We start from the raw sequence: 24,727 nt of genomic DNA, 5'->3' as shown, positions 1-24,727 counted from the left end.
GATTGAATAAATGAAGAGGCCAAAATTGCTAAGCAATGTTAACATTAAAAATGTTTGAATTTATGGCAAAGAATGGAACCAGGGACACAGAGATCACAATTAAGTACTGCAACTGGAGAAGGAGAATCTAGCCAAAGACCTAAATATAAGTCACTGCAATGTAGAGTCCAATGTAGAGTCCAAGTGTACCTGCTGTAACAGGGTGAAGAGAACTCATTTTGTGCACATGCAAAGGCCAGGGCCACATCACCACCCTGAAGGATACCATGTGGAGCATTACCAACCCACACAGGATTCCGGGCAGAGCACTGCTGCTTGACGCAGCTTGCAGATGATACTAGCTGGGTGACTCTGGGCCAGTCACTTCTCTCTCAGCCTAACCTACTTCACAGGGTTGCTGTGAGGAGAAACTCAAGTATGTAGTACACCGCTCTGGGCTCCTTGGAGGAAGAGCGGAATATAAATGTAAAAATAAATAAATAAATGTTAGCAGACTTCCAAAAGCCAACTGGTGGACCACTGTGTGAAACATGATGCTGGACTAGACAGGCCTTGGGCAAGCAGGGCTGTTCTTATGTTAATAAATCTTTATTCTTTTTTTTTAAACTCAACCTAATATTTCCAAATAACCTATTGGACTAAACCTTTTAACCACCATAGTGTACTCTGCTGTGTGAGGACTTTAATGTTTCTCCTCACAACCCTCAGAGTCCCATTATTTACTCAATGGTTCTTGGAGAGGAGAGCTGGTCTTGTGGTAGCAAACATGACTTGTCCCCTTAGCTAAGCAGGGTCTGCCCTGGTTGCATTTGAATGCGAGACTACATGTGAGCACTGTAAGATATTCCCCTCAGGGGATGGAGCAGATCTGGGAAGAGCATCTAGGTCCCAAGTTCCCTCCCTGGCATCTCCAAGGTAGGGCTGAGAGAGATTCCTGCCTGCAACCTTGGAGAAGCAACTGCCAGTCTGTATGGACAATATTGAGCTAGATAGACCAATGGTCTGACTCAGTATATGGCAGCTTCCTATGTCCTATGTCTAGGAATTTAAGTTGTGTTTCCCCGGTCTTCTTTAGTAGTTATATCAGTATTTGTAGGAGAGTTTGTTCTCTTTCTCTTTTATCCTGTCCACAACCTTAATTCTCAACTCTAGGAAAATTGGTATACACACTGTTAGGAAATTAAGCAGGCTAATTCCCTTTCACAAACACACCCTTTCCTCCTCCTTCTTTTTTTTAAACTGACACCCTCAACATTCCATAGGTCCTAGAAGCTCACAGATCCTTATTGGCCCTTAAAAAAAAAGAAGAAGTTTTAAATTTTCATTTTTTTAAAAAAAAAGACAATTAATATATTTCTGCAAGCATAGGAACATCCCCCACCCTCCGAAGTATGCAGAAACCATATCTTATTTTTGAGTATTCCCATTTTAGTTCCAAGACACAGGATCACCCAAATTGTGTTCCATGCATAAAATGGATATAAGTAACTGGTGGTGGTGGTGGTAGTGGTGGAAATAACATTAACAATTTATTTATTCTTAATGCCTTTAAACATAGATAATATGGACAATATGGGGCTACTCGCATGTGTGGGCAAAACCGGATTAAGGAAGCCCAGCCCAGTTTTGCCTGTGCATGAGAACTGCCAGGAGCTGTGCTGCTCCCGGCAATGGAATGGCAGCAAACTCTGTAGGGAGCCCCGGATGTTACACAGGGTTAAGGGAGCAAGCACACTCTTACCCCTGGCTGTGTGTCGGTCTGCATGGCTCTGCGCGGCACCTGCTTATGAGTAGCTTCCTGGCCTGCAGCGGGAAACTCTCCATAATGCACTGTGCACTTGCAGGTGCATTATGGGAATTCTGGGGACCTCCTGCCCCCACCCCAAACCTCTTATTCGTGGGTAGCAGCCGGTGAACATCTGGGCAAGCGATCCGCTCTCCCAGCCAGAAGACAAGGATCGTCTGAGGGAAATGTAAGCATTTTAAGGACTCCTGCAGCATGGAGCCTTTTCTCCAAGAGGATTTTTCCTGTGCAAGTCTAAAACTCTCGCCACTGTGCCCCACTGGCTTGCTGTACTCTAGTATAGCAGATGTGGACAGAGTGGAAGCTGTGCTTGTGATGAAACAGCCACCCAGCCCTTTTGCCACGAGCACACCTCAGTATAGCCTTTGCTTTGATCACTCCAGTTGAATCATGTGGATTTCAATTGGCATGGAATCAACCCACATCCCAGTGTGCAAAGAAGGGCCATGAGAATTGGCTCTTGTTCCAATCAAGTCCCAGACAGAATCTGGAATCTATGAAGCGCTTACTTGTAAGTAGCCTCATGATATCCCTTTGAAGTCTTGGGACTGCTCCATGAGTCACTTCTTCTCCAGAATGAGTGGTTTGTGGATTTCATTTGAAACCAGATTTATTACCTCCCCACTGGGCCTCTTTCTGAGATGAGAAAATTGCAATATCCCGCACACTTCATTGCTTCCCAATCCTTCTATAGTTCCTTCATTCTCAGTTGGGCTAATGGTACCTTTACAGCCCTAGATGAAGGAGTTCAGTCCCACCGCCCACACATCTTCTGTTTATACCTAAATACTTCCTTCCTAACAAGCAGAACTCTATCTTCATAGCTGGCTCTGGCACAACAGACACACACATCTCATTTTCAAAAGCTGCTAGCTAATAAACAAAACAGACATCTGCTAGCTGAAAAGAGCTCTCGCATTCTCCCAAAAAATCCATAGTGGGGTCTCCCCCCCACCACTTTTTGAAAGGGATGCAACTTTATTTGTTATTACATCATGTATATCTCACTCTTCCTCCAAGAGTGGAAATCCATGCCTCCCTATTCTGGATGCTTTTGTTATCTCTAAGGTCCATTGGCAGTAATTGTGTAGTATTGTGTGGTATTGTCCAAGCTGGTGTAGCATAATGGCTAAGAGCAGAGGCGTAACTATAGGGGGGGCGGGGGGGCACGTGCCCCGGGCGCCATCTTTTCTGGTCACGTGGGGGGCGCCGCCATGACAAAAAAAAATTTAAAATTTTTTTAAAATTTTTTTGTTAATACAAATGTTTCCTGCTCGGTGCAGCAGCGCTGCAGCAGTCAAGGGAGTGCGTCGGCGCCCCCTCCCCCACGAGCGGTCCCTTCTGCGCCGCCCGCGCCCCCCGATTGCTTTGCTGGCACCTGGTGGCCAGTCAGTGGCCTGGCTTGGTGGCGGCGGCGGGCGCTTGTGAGGAAAAACCTAAGTATAATGTAGTATGTTGGGGGGGGCGGGGGGCGCCATTTTAGTGCTTGCCCCGGGAGCTGTTGTCCCTAGTTACGCCTCTGGCTAAGAGACTAAGCTAAAAATCACAATTCAAACTTTATCTCTGCCATGAACTGGCTAGGTGGCCTGGCCTCTCTGTCCTGCAGCTGCAATATGCGCATAATAAAACTCATTCTGTATAATAAGACTTGGAGGGAATATTGTAAGAATTACAAGATACAGTAATAACCATGAAGCACGTTGGACACTTGAAAGCCCTATAGAAATGCAACTTTATGTCTTATTTATTATTATTATGGGGTGCAGATGCAGCTGCACATTGTAAATCAAACAGCTACCAAATCAGTAATCTGTGTCAGGTTATTTAATATAGTCATTTTAATACATTTAAATATAATGTTCATCACAATCAGAATAAGAAGTGCCAAGGGCTTGTCACTAATCCCAGATGTGTGATACTCATTGGTCAGAGCACTAGAAGATGAGAGAAGGGTTTCCTCTTTACTGAGCAATTGGATAGAAAACTATAGAGTGTAGTTTGTATTATATTGCCATATTCATATATTTGGACACATATTCACCAAAAATCTGAAAAGACAGCTTAACATTTGAGGAAATGTTCCTGAGGGGAGTAGGCCCTTCATGTCTCCCTGTGACTCTAAACTGTATAACCCTTTCCCTCCAACAATTATATAATTGTTTAAGCATAAAATTAGTATTAAACACCAGAGATAATGTTCATTTGATCTACTGCTCCTCTCTCTGTATATTCCTTATAACTCAAGTACTGATCCTAAATGGCACAGCATACAAAAAAAGTTAAACTAAAACCAGCTGTGAAATATAGCTCTGCTATAAACCACAGTGAAAAGAAAACTCATTGGAAACCTTATCCTTAAAAAACATTAAGAGATCATTGGAGTCTGACTTAAATAATGACTTTTATAGTAGCTCACAGAAGTGTAAGTTCATAAAAATGGGACATTAGGTGATGATAAATCCATGATATCCATAACCCAGAGACAATTATGTGGAGAAGAAAAAGGCATCCTGGGTTGACCACCTCAGCTGAAAGCCAAGCTTCTATGGATTCCCTAGATAAGGTCTTGGGCCTGGGAGTTTGGGGTTTAAGTTTCACCTCATCCACTCACTTGGTGGCCTTGGTGTAAGAACTACTTCATATGCTTTATATACATGTCATTATATGCTCTGTATGTTATTTATGTTATATGCTTTATGTGTTATATGCTCTACATGTTAAGCCAGAGGTTGCCAGTTTGAATCCCCGCTGGTATGTTTCCCAGACTATGGGAAGCACCTATATTGTGCAGCAGCAATATAGGAAGATGATGAAAGATATCATCACATACTGTGTGGGAGATGGAAATGGTAAACCCCTCCTGTATTCTACCAAAAAGAAAGCCACAGGGCTCTGTGGTTGCCAGGAGTCAACAACATACTTTACCTTTATTTTACAATGTGATAACACATGAGTGTTTGCACATTGTACATGCTAAATAAATAATGCTGCTGGTTAGAATTAATCTGTATCTTATAGAATCCCTATTTACACATTGAGGCTCTACACATGAGCGGTGTGTGGAGCCTGGGAGAGTTGGGAGGGGAGAGCGGGCTTAGACGATCAGTCGGGAAGCCCTGGGCAGCTGGCTTGGCCACCCACACGATTACTGGCTCTGTCACAGAGCCAGTGGGGGCTGTGGGGATCAGGGGCCATCCGCCCCCCCTGCAGAAGTCCCAGGATGCCCCACATGAGTGTACAGGGCATCCTGGGGACATCCCCAAGACCGGGAGGCTTGTTTTAGCCTCCCGATGGGGATCTCCTCACACGTCGCTGTGGCGCAGAGCCGCGCCATGCAACTCACAATCACCAAAATGAGGTTAGCTGAGCGCTCACTCTGCTAACCTCATTTAAGGGGAGGGCTACTTTGGCGGGCTAGCCAGTGGTTCTCATGATGAGGGGAAACCGGGATGGGCTCCTTTAGCCCGGATTCCCTTCATCATGAGAATAGCCTCATTATCTGCAGAGCATGTACAGTAACACTCTTCCTGCCTGTATCCTGCATTTGAGGATGTCTGTACTCAGGTTCACTTTTAAAAGGAATACATGTACAGTCATTTGCACAAAAGCATGATGCCTGTATGAACGTAACATGTAAACTTTGGTATGTGTGTGTCTGTCTGTGCATAGAACCAGAAGACAGTAAGAAAAAGACAGAAAATGTTTGATACCTAAAAAATATTATAGTAAATTGACTCCTAGTGTTCCACCAATCTTGTATCTGTTCCCATCCTCATAGCTGCTATGGGGCATCCATCCTTCTCTTCCAAGTTGTTCTGTCTTCAAAGTGGGGGAGAAGAAAAGAAGAGAGGGTACACACATAGCAGCATAAGTGCTCTATAGTTCCTAATAAGGACCACTTATACAGATTATAAAAATAAAGCAATCCTATTATATTTCCTCATATGTATGTATGGACCTGTAAAGTTAAAAATTTTTTTAGTATGCCTCTGGTTCTCTTCATTTTCTAGTAAAGCATGGGACTCTTCCTTATCTCTTTCCAATATGGTGAGAGAAAGTAGCCTTAAGATAGCGGTAATGAGAAAGAAGTACTCTCATGACCTCTAATATGAACAATAGCTATACATTCTTTCTGGTCGAGCTATAAGCCTGTGCAGCTTACCTCTGTGCCATGTACCAATCGCCGGGATAGGATTAGCTGCATTAAAATTAAGCTCCCTCAAAGTTTAAATTTCACTTTGGCATGGAACCAAAACTACTGCAATCCTAGACCATTTTTATTTGACCTTATATAGAATAGGCTTTGTATGTAATTGATGAGGGTCCTTAATATTTCCCATGGGTACTTAGAGTGCTGATGAGCTAAGCCCCACATGTGATCTATTTCTATGCAGAACAATAAAACACATACCATTGGAATATCTATGACATCACTGTGGTGGCACAAGCCAGTCAAAATTAAGCACTTTTTAGTCCAATTGATTTCAATGGAAGAGAGTTAAGCATGCACTCAGCTCTCCCATTAAAACTCATGGTATTTGAAAGGTGCTTCACATTGGCTCTGTCATCTCCTGGTCTTGTGGTAGCAAGCATGACGCGTCCCCTTAGCTAAGCAGGGTCCACCCTGGTTGCATATGAATGAAGTGTGAGCACTGTAAGATATTCCCCTTAGGGGATGGAGCCGCTCTGGGAAGAGCATCTAGGTTCCAAGTTCATTCCCTAGCATCTCCAAGATAGGGCTGAGAGAGATTCCTGCCTGCAACCTTGGAGAAGCCACTGCCAGTCTGGATAGACAATGCTGAGTGAGAAGGACCTATGGTCTGACTCAGTATATGTCATCTTCCTATTTTCCTATGTATGGACAAAAGGTCAATTCCTTTCCTACCATCCCTCACTTTGAAAGTAGCAATTTGGAAACTCTCTGCATTTCAGTTTTCCTCAACAGGGACACAATGGCCATGTTCCACATTGTGGAACAACTTAAAATGCAGGTACATTGTGCATTATGCCATGGCATACATGAGTGGTTTTCTGTCTGTGTTCTGGAGGAATGTGAGGTAAGTTTACTTGGAAGGTTATCATCAGCGAGATTATCAGTAACAGTGTGCCAGCATTCCTGAAAGACGGCTTGCTCACCAGATGTTCTAGCTGTGGTCTGTAGCTGTAGGAGAATTTATTTTAGTTTATGCAGAGCAGTAGCAAGATCTGGTCCACCAGGTTTGGCCAGCACTCTGCTTGAACTGAGGAGAACTGAGTGTGCATCCTGAAACAGAGCTACTGTTTTTAGAAGGCTACTTGGGGCTTTATTTAGCAAAAAGTGAGGAGACTCAGAGAGCGGGGTGTGGATTTAATTAATAGTCTTCTCCTGTCTTTCTCCCCATCATTTTAACGCTGGGTTTTGTCAAAAGAGAGATGCTTAGCAAGGAGTTCTCATGTTCTTTCATAATGCTCTAATTTAATCACCCCTTTTTCTTAACCAATGGCTATTTTTGATAAATATATACCGACAGATGTCAATGAAACACTGAAAGCAATATCATTTACTACAGAGTAGATTCCAATTACTGTGTCTACTTATAAAGATGATGATTTACTTATTTAGGTTCTTGGTAGGTTACCAGATGCCTTGTATGGATAGCTGTAAATACCCTGTAGGTTTAGACTGATAATTCTATTACAATGAGCATTAATAGTTTTTTAATCTAGATATGACAGATTAATCTGACAGCCCAGTTACATCCATGTCAGCATCATTTTTCATGGTCTTCTCTTTGAGTGTGTACATAGTTAAATTTGGGGTGGCAACCTCAATGTATTATCAGACCTTTTATCATTCTAATGATAAAATGGAGAGAAAAAATTCAAACAGGTCAAGGTAATCCATGTGCTGGTCCAAACACACTGCAAAAACTCAGTATTGTCTCTGATGTTGTTTAACATCTACATGAAACAACTGGGAGAGATAATCAGGAGATTTGGTTCAGGGTGCTATCAGTATGCTGATGACACCCAAATCTATTTCTCCATGTCAGCATCATCAGGACAAGGCATAACCTCCCTAAATGCCTGCCTGCAGTCAGTGATGGGCTGGATGAGGGATAACAAACTGAGATTGAATCCAGATAAAATGGAGGTACTCATTGTGCGGGGTCAAAACTCGAGAGAAAATGTTGATCTGCCTGTTCTGGATGGGGTCACACTTCCCCAGAAGGAACAGGTATGCATTCGTGAGTTGGAAGGCTACGCTGTGAAGAGCAGACACAGCTGAGAAGGTGAGCAAGCTTTTCTAAATATCTAGCCTTTTCCCCTTCAGACAAACTAACAGGAAGAGGGGAGATTTTCAGGGGCTGTTTCTCTTTAAGGGGTAGGGGTGTGTGTGTGTGTGTGTGTGTGTGTGTGTGTGTGTGTGTGTTTTATTTGCTAGGGTTAGAATTTCCCAGGGCTAGGATTTGCTAAGGCTACCAAACTCCAGTGTTTTACTTTGTCCCTGCCCGGAGGGGGTGGAATCAGCTAGGGCTGGGAGAGGCCCACATTCCTTTGAATCACATCCTGTGTCTCAGTTGGAAGGTTACTCTACATAAGAGGTGAAGGCCCAAGAGAATAGCGAACAGAGCATAGTGGACAGGGATAGCAAACAGGACGTAGGAGTTTTGCAGGAGTTTAATGGGAAGTGTGCAGGGGAGCCTGGAACAAGCCCCTGTGATCACAAGGAGCCTGGTGGAGAAGAGAACGTAAGTACAAATTCCTCCCTCATATCCCTCATATTCTTGGGAAAGGCTGTTTGGATAGATAAATAGCTGACCATTACAGCTGAGACCTATCCTTCTAATAAACTATCCAATAAACAGATAATATACTATTTCTAATAAACTATCTCTAAATACTGTAAACTGCCAACAAAAACAGTATGAAGATAGAAAGTCAGCAGGGGAAGGGGCACTTCGCAGTGTATTGCACAGGGGCAGAAGTCATGGGTGTGTGCCCCAGGGGCAGAAGTCATGGGTGTGTGCTCAGTGCAAGGAGCTCCTGGCTCTCAGGGAACAAATCCATTCCCTTGAGACCAAGGTGGTGGATCTGGAGAAGCTCAGAGAAACAGAGAGGCATGTGGACAAGACTTCAGGGATGTAATAGAGGCATCCCACTCCAGGGCTGGTAGCAAATCTGCTGTCAGGGAGAATGAAGGTCTTGGGCAAGGAGGACATCAGTCTGAGGAAGAGGGAAATGCTCCTTTAGAAGGGACCCCTTCCATGGATGATGAGCCCATATCCTCTTGCACAGGAGATACTCCTCTGGAGGGTGGGGGCCTCCTTGTAGTGAGTGATTTGATCATTAGAGGTATAGAGTGATGGGTTTGTGACCCGCGTGTTGACCGCACGGTGACTTGCCTGCTTGTGCGAAGGTTGCGGACATCACACAGCATCTACATAGGCTGTTAGGCAGTGCTGGAAAGGAGACAACTGTCGTGGTGCACGTCAGCAACAACGATGTGGGGAAATGGAGTTGGGAGGTCCTGGAAGCCAAATTTAGGCTGATAGGTAGCATTTTGAAGTCCCGAACCCCCAAGGTAGCATTCTCAGAAATGCTACCTGTTCCACACGCAGGTACAGTGAGACAGGCAGAGCTGAGGGGTTTCAATGCGTGGATGAGATGTTGGTGCCAGGAGGAGGGGTTTAGATTTGTTAGGCACTGGGATACATTTTTAGGGCAAGCAAGGCCTGTACAAAAGGGATGGACTGCACTTGAACCAAGATGGAACCAGACTGCTGGTGCTTAAAATCAAAAAGGTTGCAGAGCAGCTTTTAAACTGACACCTGAGGAACAGCCGATGGGAGCTGGGCAGTATCCCTTTTGGCAAAAGCCATCCTTTAAAGTGTGAGGGTGCAAAGAATTCAGATATAACAGAAGGGGACAGAGCAGAGTCACATAAAGAGAAGACGGGAGCCTGTGCCAGCAGGCCAAAGAGTCAAAAGAATAGTATACATCAGGTGAGAGATTCAGCATATAGGTGCTTATATGCCAATGCAAGAAGCCTCCTAGCCAGAAGCCTCCGAGATGGGTGAGCTGGAGTGCTTGGTTGCTAATGCAGAAATAGATATAGTGGGCATAACAGAAACATGGTGGAACTGTGAGAACCAGTGGGACACTGTTATCCCTGGGTATAAACTCTATAGGAAGGACAGGGAGGGACACCTTAGAGGAGGGGTAGCACTGTATGTTAAAGAAGGGATAGAATCTAACAAGCTAGAAAACCTAGGTGGACTGGAGTCCTCCACAGAAACCCTGTGGGTGACAATACAAGGCCTGAAAGGGAATGTGCTACTGGGAATGTGCTATCGCCCTCCAGATCAAAACACCGACAGTGACTGGGAGTTGCAGGAGGAAATCAGGGAGGTGTCAAGGAGAGGCAGGGCTGTAATTATGGGTGACTTCAATGACCCACACATAGACTGGGTAAATTCCCAGTCAGGTCAGGACAAAGAGGTCAAATTTCTAGATACGCTAAATGACTGTGCCCTAGAATAGTTAGTCTTGGAATCAACCAGAGAGAAGGCAACCTTGGACCTAATTCTGAGTGGCACCCACGACCTGGTGTGTGATGTCAGTGTCATCAACCCTTTAGGGAACAGTGACCATAGTGCCATAAAATTCAGCATACATGCGGGGAGAGAATCACCAACGACATCTAACACATCCATTTTGAATTTCAGAAGAGGAAACTTCTCCAAAATGAAGAGTATGGTGAAAAGAAAGCTGAGGGGGGGAATCAGGAGAGTCACTTCGCTCCAGAGTGCATGGAGTTTACTCAAAACCACAATACTAGAAGCCCAGTTAGATTGTATACCCCAAAGTAGTAAAGGTACCACTAAGTCCAAGAGGATGCCAGCATGGCTAACAGGTACCATCAAGGAAGCCATAAAAGGGAAGAAGACTTCTTTCCAAAATTGGAAGGCCTGTCCAAATGAAGAGAACAGAAAGGAACACAACTCTGGCAACAGAAATGTAAGGTGACAATAAGGGAGGCAAAAAGAGAGTCTGAGGAACATTTAGCCAAAAGTATCAAGGGGAATAACAAAAACTTCTTTAAATACATCAGAAGCAGGAAACCTGCCAGGGATGCGGTTGGGCCATTAGACAATGAGGGAGTGAAAGGGATTATTAAGGAGGATATGGAGGTTGCAGAGAAGCTAAATGAGTTCTTTGCATCTTTCTTCACAGCAGAGGATACTGAGTATATACCTGTTCCTGAACCAGGCTTTTTAGGGATGGAGGCTAGAGAGCGGAGTCCGATAGAAGTGATGAGAGATGATGTTCTAAACTGTCTGGAAAAACTGAAAGCTAACAAATCACCAGGGCCGGATGGCATCCATCCAAGAGTCCTCAAAGAATTCAAATGTGAAATTGCTGACCTCCTTGCTAAAATATATAACTTATCCATGAAATCGAGCGCTGTACTTGAGGACTGGAGAGTAGCAAACGTAACATCGATTTTCAAAAAGGGATCCAGGGGTGATCCGGGAAATTACAGGCTGGTTAGCCTAACGTCCATTCCAGGCAAATTGATGGAAAGCATCCTCAAGGATAAAATTGTAAAGCACCTAGAAGAACAGGCCCTGCTGGGAGTGAGCCAGCATGGCTTCCACAAAAGTAAATCTTGCCTCACCAACCTTTTGGAGTTCTTTGAGAGTGTCAACAAGTGTGTGGATCAAAGTGATCCAGTTGACATAGTATACCTGGACTTCCAAAAAGCTTTTGACAAAGTTCCTCATCAAGGACTCCTGAGGAAACTTAGCAGGCATGGGATAAGGGGACAAGTACATGTGTGGATTGCTAACTGGTTGAAAGACAGGAAAGAGAGGGTAGGTATAAATGGAGGTTTTCACAATGGAGGGAAGTAAGAAGTGGGGTCCCCCAGGGATCTGTACTGGGGCTGGTGCTTTTTAATTTATTCATAAATGATCTAGAAGCATGTGTAAGCAGCGAGGTGGCCAAATTTGCAAATGATACCAAACTCTTCTGGGTAGTGAAATCCAAAACGGATTGTGAGGAGCTCCAAAAGGATCTCTCCAGACTGGGGGAGTGGGCGACAAAATGGCTAATGCGGTTCAGTGTTATCAATTGTAAAGTGATGCACATTGGGACAAAAACCCCCAACTTCAAGTATATGCTGATGGGATCTCAGTTGTCGGTGATTGACCAGGAGAGGGATCTTGGGGTCATGGTGGACAGCTTGCTGAAAGTGTCGACTCAATGTGTTGCAGATGTGAAAAAGGCCAATTCCATGCTAGGGATCATTAGGAAGGGGATTGAAAACAAAACTGCCAATATTATAATGCCTTTATACAAAACTATGGTGTGACCACACTTGGAGTACTGCGTACAGTTCTGGTCACCACATCTTAAAAAGGACATTGTAGAACTGGAAAAGGTACAGGAGAGGGCAACCAAGATGATCAGGGGCCTAGAGCACCTTTCTTATGAGGCAAGACTACAACACCTGGGGCTTTTTAGTTTAGAAAAAAGATGACTGCAGGGAGACATGATAGAGGTCTATAAAATTATGCATGGTGTGGAGAAAGTGGAGAGAGAGAAATTCTTTTCCCTCTCAAACAACACTAGAACCAGGGGTCACTCCATGAAATTGATTGCCAGGAGGTCTAGGACCAACAAACGGAAGTACTTTTTCACACAACGCGTGATCCACTTCTTGTGGAACTCTCTGCCACAGGATGTGGTGACAGCCAACAACCTGGATGGCTTTAAGAGGGGTTTGGATAACTTCATGGAGGAGAGGTCTATCAAGGGCTAGCAGTCGAAGGGCTGTGGGCCACCTCCAGCCTCAAAGGCAGGATGCCTCTGAGTACCAGTTGCAGGGGAGTAATGGCAGGTGAGAGGGCATGCCCTCAACTCCTGCCTGTGGCTTCCAGTAGCATCTGGTGGGCCATTGTGCGAAACAGGATGCTGGACTAGATGGGCCTTGGGCCTGATCCAGCAGGGCTGTTCTTATGTCCTTATGTTTTTATGTTCTTATTCTAGGGGTGCTTCTGGATTCAAGCCTCTCCCTGGTGCCCCAGGTTGAGGCAGTGTCCAGAGTGTCCTTTGGCAGATTCGCCAGCTGCGCCCGTTTCTTGAGATGAATGACCTCAAAACAGAGGTACATCTGCTGGTAACCTCCAGACTGGATTACTGCAATGTGCTCTATGTGGGGCTGCCCTTGTATATAGTCTGGAAACTACAGTTGGTCCAGAATGCAGCAGCTGGGTTGGTCTCTGGGTCATCTAGGAGAGACCACATTACTCCCTTGTTGATGGAGCTACACTGGCTGCCAATATGTTTCTGGGCAAAATACAAGGTGCTGGTCATAACCTATAAAGCCCTAAACAGCTTGGGCCCTGGGTATGTAAGAGAACGTCTTCTTCGTCATGAACCCCACCTCCCACTGAGATCATCAGGAGAGGTCCATCTGCATTTGCGACCGGTTTGTCTTGTGGCTACTCAGGGATGGGCTTTTTCCATTGCTGCCCCGAGGCTTTGGAATGTGCTCCCTTGTGAAATAAGAGCCTCCCCATCTCTGACAGCTTTTAAAAAGTCTTTAAAGAAGCATCTGTTCACCCAGGCTTTTAATGCATATTGTTTTAATTGTTTTAATGTTTTAAAATATTGTTTCAAAATTTTTAAATTGCTGTGTTTTAAATTTCTTGTTTGTGTTTTTAACTAATGTTTTTATTTTCTGATTATATTTGGTTGTAAACCGCCCAGAGACGTGAGTTTTGGGTGGTATAAAAATATGTCAAATAAGTAAATAAATAAGTAAAGAAAGAAAGAAAGAAAGAAAGCAAGGTTATCCTGAGAACACTCTTCTGAAAACATGTGGCAGGTGTGGAGTGGGATGGTTGGGAGGAGTCTAAGAGAAAACAAAATGGTAGGAAGGGGTTAAATAACTTCTCAGTCTGACTTTTCTGCTCCAGTGTACCTGACACTACTTTTATATAACCAAAATGTCTATCCACGTTTAAAGAGCAGTAGATTGAACTAGCTGAACCTGCACAGATCATCTGTGCACAAGGACTTCGTTGTTCTCCTTTCCCCCACCACAGCCCCTGCTTTATTGCTCAGTGTCAGCCACCCACTCTCAGCTGCCCCCTCCCTGCTGCTCACTTGCCCCCTCCCTGCTGCTCACTTGCTCGCTCCCTGCTCGTTAGCTCACTTGCCTGCTACCCGCCACTTGTTCGCTCACTCAGCCCCTCCCGCCATTGCTCACTCACTCGCCCCCTCCACACCACTCGCTTGCCCCCTCTCTGCTGCTCACTCACTCTCCCCCTCCCCACCTCTTGCTCGCTCACTCATCCCCTACCTGCTCCTTTTGCCTATCTGCATCCCCACTGCCCAATCACCACAGTGCTTCTGTTCTGTTACCTCCAATTGGTAAAGCACTGTGTGGGTGGGGCTTGCAACATATGACCTTAGTGTATTACATAGCGTATTATATTTGGCCTTGGTCTTGATCTTTAATGAGGCACTGTCCCATGAAAACCTCTCCTGTATCCATAAGTGGTGCTGGATTGTGAATGAGGGGGACAATCCCCTGCTAACTGAGCAATGAGGCACCTTTGGTGATGGTGATTCTTTTTATTGAGCAGGGGGGGGAGCAACTGGCCCTATCCATCCCCAGCACAGCATCCCTCCAGTGGCTGTTGCTGGTGTCTGTCTTATGTTTCTTTTTAGACTGTGAGCCCTTTGGTGACATGGAGTCATCTTTATTCATTTATCTTTATGTCTATGTAAATCACTTTGGGAACTCTTGTTGAAAAGCAGTATATAAATATTCATTGTATATAAATATTCATCATATTCATATATAAGCACCCACCCTAGACAAATAGGTGGACAAGCACCCCATTTCTAGATCCTTGTGGAAAGGAAAGGAAACACTCTGTACTCAGAGTGTTTTTCTTTATTGTTATAAATAGACAAGAAAAAGCTTACTGGCTGAGATCCCGACCAACAAAGCATGCATGGTTCAAGCAGCTGCTGGGATGCAGTGAGAACCTGCACACTGCTCCTATTGTGTTCTGAATCCTGATCACAATTGTGCAGGAGGACTAGTGTGCAAATATTTCCAAGGGATGCCCTGCGCTCCGAATGCACTTGCTAATAGCCAAAACATGTCCCTTAAGGCAGAGGCTCAGTTAAAATTAAAAAAAACCACACTACTTTACAATAGCTGATCAATGTTAGACAATTTATTGTTAACTAGAAGCCTTCAAGCAAAGAATTGCCTGGTTATTTCAAATCAATATGTGTCATTCTGTCACCACCACCCTTTGGCTCTAGGGTTGCTGTCTTTTCTATTGGGCCAGCGTTCCTGCCTTTAACAACAGCCTCACAAAAACCTAGCTGGTGGAGTTTTTCCTTTCATGGACATAAGTAGTGTAGAAAGCATCCTCAGCTTAGTTTATGTGTTAGGCTGCTATTCAGCTGTGTCACACCAAACTTGTTTTAATGGGGATAGTTCTGTAAGAGCATAGTAGTGCAAATCTGCAAATACCTGTTTTCTAGTGCAACTAAGCTAACTTTTCCAACCTGCCCAATCTGCCAGCAGTTTGTTGCTTGGGATGATGGCCAGTGTCTTTAACCTTCTATTCAAAGTTATACAGGTTGTTTGGGTAGTAACTACAAAACATGAACTTTCATTAATTACCATGGGGGGAGCATGAAAGGTGCTCCTCACCCAGGACATTACTGATCCTAGGGCTGGCCAGGAAGTCAATGTACCAACAAACAAAATGCCCAGTTGGAACAGAATACGATTACGACGGATATTTATATACCACTTTTCAACAGAAATTCCCAAAATGGTTTACATAGATACAAATAAATAGAGTGGCTCTCTGTCCCCAAAGGGCTCACAATCCAGAAAAGAAACATAAGATAGATACCAGCAACAGCCACTGAAGAGATGCTGTGCTGGAAATGGACAGGGCCAGTTGTTCTCCCTCTGCTCAGTAAAGAATTGCCACTTTAAGAAGGTGCCTCTTTGCTCAGTTAGCAGGGGAAAACAGACTACAGACCACTTTCCCATGTGACTGGATAAGGGGTATCGCATGCTGAGAGGGGGAACAAAAAATATCATCTGCATCCCTAATCACATGTGGAAAGGATCAGCTCGGCAATGTCATGTGAACCTCTGTGAGAAGTGACAGAAGAGAGGGAGCAATGCAAACAGGCTATTTGCCCTACTATTGGAAGCAGACTCAAAAATAACTTTGCTTATCTCTATCTGCTCTCATTAAAGAAGATTCATGCAGGTGGGTGAGGAGAATAGGGCAATACAACTCCAGTTCTCAAAACCTATGTGTGAACAGTACTAAACAGGACATTATTTTGTGTGGTGGTTTGTGTGAATATGTGGTTGTATGGTTGTTTGTGTGGTTGTTTGTGTGATATAGATATAGATATAGATATAGATATAGATATAGATATAGATGATATAACTGGCAAGTAGAATCAGCTACATCTGCATCTGGACTTCCTTTGACATGATAGTTTGCCTCTTGCTTTTGTTATCAAGAGCAAGTGCTAATGGTGTGAACATTCACTTCCTCTAATCAACATGTTTCACCATATTTGGCAGCTTCTACAAATGGCTCTAATTGTCCCTTAATGTATTGACACCCACAGTATGGATGTGTTTTCTATGGCATGAGAACCCTTTGTGAAATAAAAATTAGAGGCCGTTAAAATTAGCAATGGCCCTCTACCTGGAGAGTTAACCTTCGTTATTGTAGCCCTCACTCAGGGCTTTAATTATGCAATGTAACATATTAAAGAGATAAATGGGTTTCAGTAGCATTTGCCATGAATCAAATCATTTAATCTAACCCAGAGACCTTGCATGTGAGCAGAGATGTTTAAATTAAATTTCAATGTGCTTTACATGTCGATTTTTGAATGGATTGGATCATTCCTTTAGTGTGACATTTCAGTGTGATTTAATGTTATTATCTGCAGCTCTGCTCATCTATATTATGTATATAGTATTGAGATTTATAATCTGCAAGTTTTAGATGCTATGTTTATTATCTATCTATCTATCTATCTATCTATCTATCTATTTATTTGATTTATATACTGCCCTTCCGATACGGCTCAGGGCGGTTCACAACAATGTTTATGTCATGTTTTGACTGCAGTTGTTCAGGATTCATTGTAACTTGAGTTCTATGGTGCATCCTAGGGAGGAAGTCCTCTTGAACTCAGTGTGACTACTTTATGAGCAATATATGCCTAGGATCCAGCTTTTAGCTTTACTATGCAATTGTATCTTCTTGCTAGTGGGAGTGTGTATGGAACCATTATTTTATATTTTATATTTTATTTTATATTTTATATTACTTTACATTTTATCTCCCTCTCTTCCTCCAAGGAGCCCAGAGCGGTGTACTACATACTTAGGTTTCTCCTCACAACAACTCTGTGAAGTAGTAGGTTAGGCTCCATGGCCTATAGAGGGATTAATCCTTGCACAAGAATGACATACATAAAGGTTTTTAAAATGCTTTATGGCTTAGGATCTGAAATTAGAGGCTGTGTCTGTGCTATAATTTTTGCCTTATGCAGAAGAGATGGAGGGGTGGATTCACATCAGTTTTACTGGATTCACTTTAGTTTTACTAAAGTGAATGATTCATGGAAATCAATGATTTTAACAAAAAGGTGCATGCTGCAATTGCATTAAAAGTCACAGCGAGCTGTTCTAACAATCGGGCAATGGTAGTTATGCTGCCAACAGCTGAGAGGTGGAGGCACACACACTCCTGTGAAATTTGGTAAAGTGATCATGTGCTAGTGCCAGCTGGGTGCCACACACCACTAGACATTCAGCTATAATCAGCACTATAGACTGGATCTTAGATAACTGAGCATGGTTCAAGTATACCCTGATTCAAATATGCGCTGATGGGATCTGAGCAGTCAGTGATTGACCAGGAGAGGAATCTTGGGGTCATAGTGGACAGCTCATTGAAAGTGTCGACTCAATGTGCCGCAGATGTGAAAAAGGCCCATTTCATGCTGGGGATCATTAGAAAGAGGATTGAAAATAAAACAGCCAATATTATAATGACCTTATACAAAACGATGGTGTGGCTACACCTGGAGTACTGCATACAATTCTGGTCACCACATCTAAAAATGGACATTGTAGAACTGGAAAAGGTGCAGAAGAGGGCAACCAAGATGATCAGCAGCCTAGAGCACCTTTCTTATGAGGCAAGACTACACCACCTGGGGCTTTTTAGTTTAGAAAAACTATGACTGCAGGGAGACATGATAGAGGTCTATAAAATTATGCCTGGTGTAGAGAAAGTGGATAGAGAGAAATTTCTCTCTCACACACATAACACTAGAACCAGGGGTCATCCCACGAAATTGGTTGTCAAGAAATGTAGGACCAACAAACGGAAGTACTTTTTCACCCAACACATAATCACCTTGAGGAATTCTCTGCAACAAGATGTGATGTTGGCTACTAATTTGGATGGCTTTAATAGAGGTTTGGATAATTTCATGGAGGAGAGGTCTATCAACGGCTACTGGTCTGAGGGTTACAGGCTACCTCCAACCTCAGAGTCAGGATGCCTCTGAGTACCAGTTGCAGGGGAGTAGCAGCAGGGGAGAGGGCGTGCCCTCAACTCCTGCCTGTAGGCTTTCAGCAGTATCTGGTAGGCTACTGTGTAAAACAGGTTGCCGGACTAGATGGGCCTTGGGCCTGATCCAGCACGGCTGTTCTTATGTTCTTATGTTTGAATGTCCAGCTGGGTGGGGCACGGCACCTAGCTGACATTGGAATTGGCACATGATCACTTTTTGGTTTTCATGGGATTGTGTGCTCCTCTGCCTCCCATATGCTTTGGGGAGGTATAACTAATATCACCCAATCATGAGATTGTGCCCTATATATCATGCCCTGATTTAATTGGTTAAAATGAAATAGAATGGCATTCTCTATGGTAAATGCAGGAGATAGGTTAACAATGGTCAACAATAATTTTTGTGCATGCATGCTTTACAATTTAATGGGAACATATTGAAGTATGTTCCTATTGGCCCCACTCCAACAGTTATCATGGTGAAATCCTATTGAAAGGAATGGACTTAAACTAGTTATGATCAACTTATTCTGTTGGTTGCTAAGGGGCTTAGTCACCACTAATGTTAGCAGTACTGAGAGAAATAGCCATAGTTTAAAAAATCTGATTTAGAGCAAAAGCAATTCCTTGCAGGCAGTTGTAGAATTCCAACAAATTGTACCAGAAATCACTAGGTTATTCACATGAGCAGCCTTACCCAAGCTTGGGCAGCCTTTACCTGGGAAGGGCTGCTCATGTGAAGCCCCCAGATCGAGGCTGATCCCAGCGCTGCCCACTCCCCCCCAGTAGCCCAGGCTTTTACCTGGGTTAAAGGGCATGAGCGCCTAGAGCGACCGACTCACAGAGGAAACCCCAGTGTGCTACTCGTTCAGTGCATTTTGGGATTCCTGGAGGCCAGGACTCATTTCCCCAGTCTCCAGTGATCCGCACTGCTTGGAGAGTTGCTTGGAGAGCTTGGAGCGGTGCAGATCATGTAGATGTGTGATGGTGCTCCAAAGAGCAGATCGGCGATCATCTTGGTGGGAAGGTAGGTTCATCCCTGCCTTCTCCCCACCCGCCCTACCCACCCCTATTATGGTTGTGTGAACAACCTTAATATTTCTTAAGGTGTCAAAATGTACCTCAGTTATTTTTCTTTTAACATTCCAGTGCTGGTGTAGCTACAGTGGCATCCTGTGGAAAGCCAGCAGGGTAGGTCCATAAACTTTGCTGCATTACAGCTGCAATCCCATTCAGGTTACAAACCTGCATGTTTTAATAATGTTGTTGTTGTTGTCGTCATCGTCATTGTCGCCATCATTTGTTGTTGTTTGTTTTATTATTTTATTATTTTTGGCATTTACATGCTGCTTTTCAGACTGATCTCCCAAAGTGGTTTACATAAAAGCTTCAATTAAAAAAAAATGCATCAAACCACATGTTTAGATCTTCACATGCTGAGCCCTTTAGGCTTTGTCACTTCTTTCTTCTCTGCTCCCCTCAGAGCAAGATGGTCACTAGGTAGCTCTGTGGTGGCAGTTGGGAAGGGAGGGCCACGTCAGCTGGAATATGGGAGCTGGATGGTGGCAGCTTTACAGCCTGTGTCTGTCTCATCTCTCGTCTCTCTTCTCAGAGCAAGATGGTCCTCAGGCAGCTCTGGGTGGCAGTTAATATTTTTTGCAGCATCAGTATGCGAGGGTTTCATGGTGGCCAAATGCTTTTGTATAATGTATGTTATACAGTACAGCTCTCTTGTTCTGCCCTCCCCACAGCTCCATCATAGCTTTGCATGATGCTGGAAGATGAACCTGATGGTTTTCATGCTTCAGTGATGCTGCACCCAGGCACGAGCCCATATGATTATTTGATACACATCTGAAGCAACATGGCAAGTAGCCACACCAAAGCAATTCTTGAGCTAATCAAATATCCTGTGATTCAGCCCAAAGTCGGCTTGCAACATATCTCCAAGGTATCAGGTCATGACTGCACTGGTCCAACAGTCACTGTCAGCATTCCAGTACAACTTGGGCTACATCACATGATGTCTGATGGGCATGGGAACTGCTTTGGTGTGGCTACTTCCCATGCTGCTTCAATAACGTGTGCGTCAAGTAATCTTGTAGGGTAGAAAGGCAGCCATGTGAGGTGGCTTCCACGCTGCTTGGGCAGGATCAGCAACCAGCATTTGGAAGGGGGCTTTTGAGAACAAAAGGAGAAGACAGGAGGAAGCTGCTTAACCTTTCCTCTACTACTGGTTTCCCCTGCATATCCTTCCATCAACCTGTCCTGACATCAAAAGAGTTGCAGAAAAAAACCAGCAAGCATAGAAAGACAGTACACCCACCCACACATTGCTTCTTTCCTGAAAATTCCTGCTCCAAGCCCTGCTTTGCACATCAGAGACAAACATGAGGTTGGGAATCCTATGTTGTCTACTGAAAATACTGCTAGCTCAGTACGAGCCTGAACTGATTTGCTGGTACAACAGGTCATAAGATCAGACTGTGAAGATGAAGTGTGCCTTCAAGTTCATTTTGACTCCTGGCGCCCACAGAGCCCTGTGGTTTTCTTTGGTTTTCTTTTTCTTTGGAGGGGACATTAACATAAAAATGTTATAAAACATAGCAGTATAAAAATATGTAAAATAAACAAATAAATGAATAAGTGAAATTATTTTCAATTAATATTAGTGTAACTGTACAAGCTGAGAACAAAAGTTGTAACTTAAAGCATCCCCGATACTAAAGCAGCTTTTGCTGGATGGTTTTGAAAGCTATCAATCCTCTGCAAAATCTGTTGTTTTTATACTAGTTTTAGACTGTTCTATGCAACTGTAAGATAAGAGTGGTTTTTTTTATCTCAACCTAATGGAATGGCTTCTCTTTGCTTTAATATGAAATAAATTTCCAGTCCCAAAATGTTCATATGGAAATTCAAAGTCATTATCTTTTAAAATCTATTCTGAAGGTTCATTGTGCTGTGTCTGTTCCCTTTTAACTGCAGTTATCCATAAGACTTGTGCCAGTTTGTTCAGAAGCCCTTGGAGTGTGCCAGTTGCTTCTATACTAGACTGATATTCCTACTCCTCTTCTCCAAAATGTTAAGTTTATGCTAGGGAGAGAGCTTTCTAAGGGTAGAAGTTCATGTTACACTTGATATAAAATTGTCACTAAAAGTCTTGTCAAAATTTACCTTATAATGTTTAGGACCCATTTCCCTTCTATTATGACATCATTCCTTTGTGTATTTTGCCAGTTGCCTGTATGGGAAGAATGGCAATTTAGTCCCCAAACAGCAAAGCAAAACCAGTTTGGTGAGAAAGCAGCAAAGCAAGAGGTCCTGAGACAGTTCATTAGTATTGAAGAACTACAAGGATGTATTTAAATAAAAGGTTACAAACAAATGTGAAAGAGCCTGTAGCTTATTTCAGCTGCAGCTCATGGCTGAAGAGAGAGACCAAAACAAACAGCCATCTCTCTGGATAGACAAAATGGAGACTGATACCGGAAGAACAAAGAGGGGAGGAGTCCAGCACTTTTATCCATGACCCTAACCCCCTCCCCCTCCCTGCAATGGTCACTATATGACATTGCAGCTGAGAGCTGATGCTGCCACCGTCCTAGTTCCAACATTCCCACCAGTGGAAGGCATTGAAATGGAATGGGAGCAGGGAACACACAGAGTGATGGTGCACATGGTACATGGTCCTGTACGTTATGGGGAAGAACTTTACAATGGGAAATTGGTTTTGGTGGTAGCTTCATGTTAAATGCCTTGAATTGCAAAAGAGAAGTGTACTTTGTTAAGTTAGGTGAACGGAAAAAAGGCAATAGTGGAACTAATTTCTATTGCTTTTTCTTTCCTCTGCTTTTGAAATTTTGCTGTAAAACTCAAAATATTCCATCAAAAGGTTGCACCTTTCTTATACAGAAAGCACTTTCATAAAAGCTCTGTGTGACATGATAATTGTACACATATCTGTGTATAATCACTTCATTTTACTAAATACAGAAGGTCTGTGTGTTTTTGCCCACATGGAAGTGGTTTTGTGTAAAAAAGGAATAGTTTTTATATGTTTATTACATTTCACTTCTACTGCAGAATCTAGGCAGATATTAACTATAACTGTGTTCAGGTCAGGCTACTGGATATTTTTAATTACATGCAGACTTGTTAAGTGCTTAATATCGCATTTTCTACTGCTTTTAATTAAAACTCTAATGTATTCCATATTGCTTCTGAGGTTTCTAGTATATTTCATACTCAAAATGAAAATGTTTTTCAATCTCATTACTATCTTGCCTTTGTATTTTAAGAATAATTGAAAAAGTTTTATTTTTAAAAATTCAGAATGAAATAAAATTATGGAATCTCAGACCTGTTTTAAAAGTGGGGGCTTAAAAAAAAGATTCTGATTGTAAATCAGATAATTGTATATATGTTCAGCATCAGCTGTGGTGGCACAGTGGGGAAGCAGCTTGTCTAGGGAGTAAGAGGCTGTTAGTTCAAATCCCCACCGGTGTGCTTCCCAGACTGTGCCTACACTACCCAGGATAAACTAAATTGGATTGGGGGACGCCAGGGGGTTTGGAGGCCCTAGACTTCGGCCCTGGGAAGAGCCAGCGTGGTATAGTGGTTAGAGTGATGGTCTAGGACCAGGGAGACCCGAGTTCAAATCCCCATTCAGCCATGATACTTGCTGGGTGACTCTGGTCACTTCTCTCTCAGCCTAACCTACTTCACTGGGTTGTTGTGAGGAGAAACTTAAGTATGTAGTACACCACTCTGGGCTCCTTGGAGGAAGAGCAGGATATAAAATGTAAATAATAATAATAATAATAATAATAAATAATAATAATAATAATAAAAGAAGAAGAGCACCTCAACACCATAGGGACCACAGAAATCACCATCAGCCAATTGCAAAAAGCAGCTTTACTGGGAACAGCCTATATTCTGTGACGATATCTATAACAACAGCAACAACATTGACAATAAAATTCTGGCATTCCAGGTCCTTCGGAAGGACTTAATGTCTGGATAAAACAAACCAGTCAATAACACCTGTCTGACTGTGTAAAATAATAATAATAGGGGTAAGAGTTCCACCACTGTTCTTGATGGCTTTATAGCATTTTTAGTTGGCACTGGCCTTTTCTGGCTCAACAGCTCCCTTTGTGGGCTTGTGCCTTGCTGCCTCACACAATCTGGGTACATACAATATGCAACATATGTATAAAAATCATAATGTTGATAATGATACTGTTATAACAATGACAACATAAGCCCTATAGCTTGATTGTGTCTCCAACATTGAACAAAGAGTTCTCACTACTATTTGCATTTAAAAAACAAACAAACCAGGCTTAGAAGTTTACCATTTCGATATGATTCCTATTAAGTTCATTCAGGACTTCTTATCCATTGGTTCACACATGCAGACTAGTTCTTCACACTATGCCTTCTGGATCTCCCCAGGGATGCAGTCTTTGGGAGAACAGAACTTGTGAACCAAGGCATCTGCGGATAGAGCCCTAACTTTCTGGCTGCGATTTCTGTGATTGGAACAGCAGCAACTACAGTTACAGTAAACAGCAATGGTTCTCCCAGTGAGCAGCCCAGGAATCCTATTATGCTGTCCATGTGAATGTATTTCTGGAAATAGTTGAGGTGCTACACAGAGGAGTTTGTGTACATGCCTGAACTGGCTCTCATTCAACAGCAAAAGCAGGGTCTTCTTGTAGTAGCTGGTGTAGTGAAGCAGATTACCCCACATTTGCTGACTTTGTCTATCCAACTTTTAAGCACACTTACTCAGCAAGCTGATTCTGTTTTGATTTCAGTGTTTTCTCATGATTGTTGTAACATTCCTTTTCTATATGAAAAAGAAATATTTCCCAGAAATGCTAGTTCTACTGAAATTTCCAGCTCCATTGACTTCAGGGGTAGAGTTAAGTATCAGTGTGTGACATTCTGCTGTGGATATTAGTGAGACTTAAGCAGAAGATGGTAACATAAGATGGTGGTAGAATCTTAAGGATGAACAACAAATGATTAATCACTTGCATATATCAATTATACAAGATGACACATTAACTGTGCATTAGTTAATCTTCATAAATAGTTCAGTCCCTTCTCTCTAAAACTGCCTGTATAGCTTCTTTGTTGCGATCTTGCCAGTCATGAATAATGAAATCATCCTAAACCTGTATTAATGAAATTCTACTCTCCACAACTGATATTTATTTGAGGATGAAAAGAGGTGCCTGTTATAGAAAAATGCAGCTAATTA

Source organism: Hemicordylus capensis, chromosome 3 (assembly GCF_027244095.1).
Source record: "Hemicordylus capensis ecotype Gifberg chromosome 3, rHemCap1.1.pri, whole genome shotgun sequence".
Classification (NCBI taxonomy): domain Eukaryota; kingdom Metazoa; phylum Chordata; class Lepidosauria; order Squamata; family Cordylidae; genus Hemicordylus; species Hemicordylus capensis.
Note: the sequence above shows the minus strand (reverse complement) of the source record.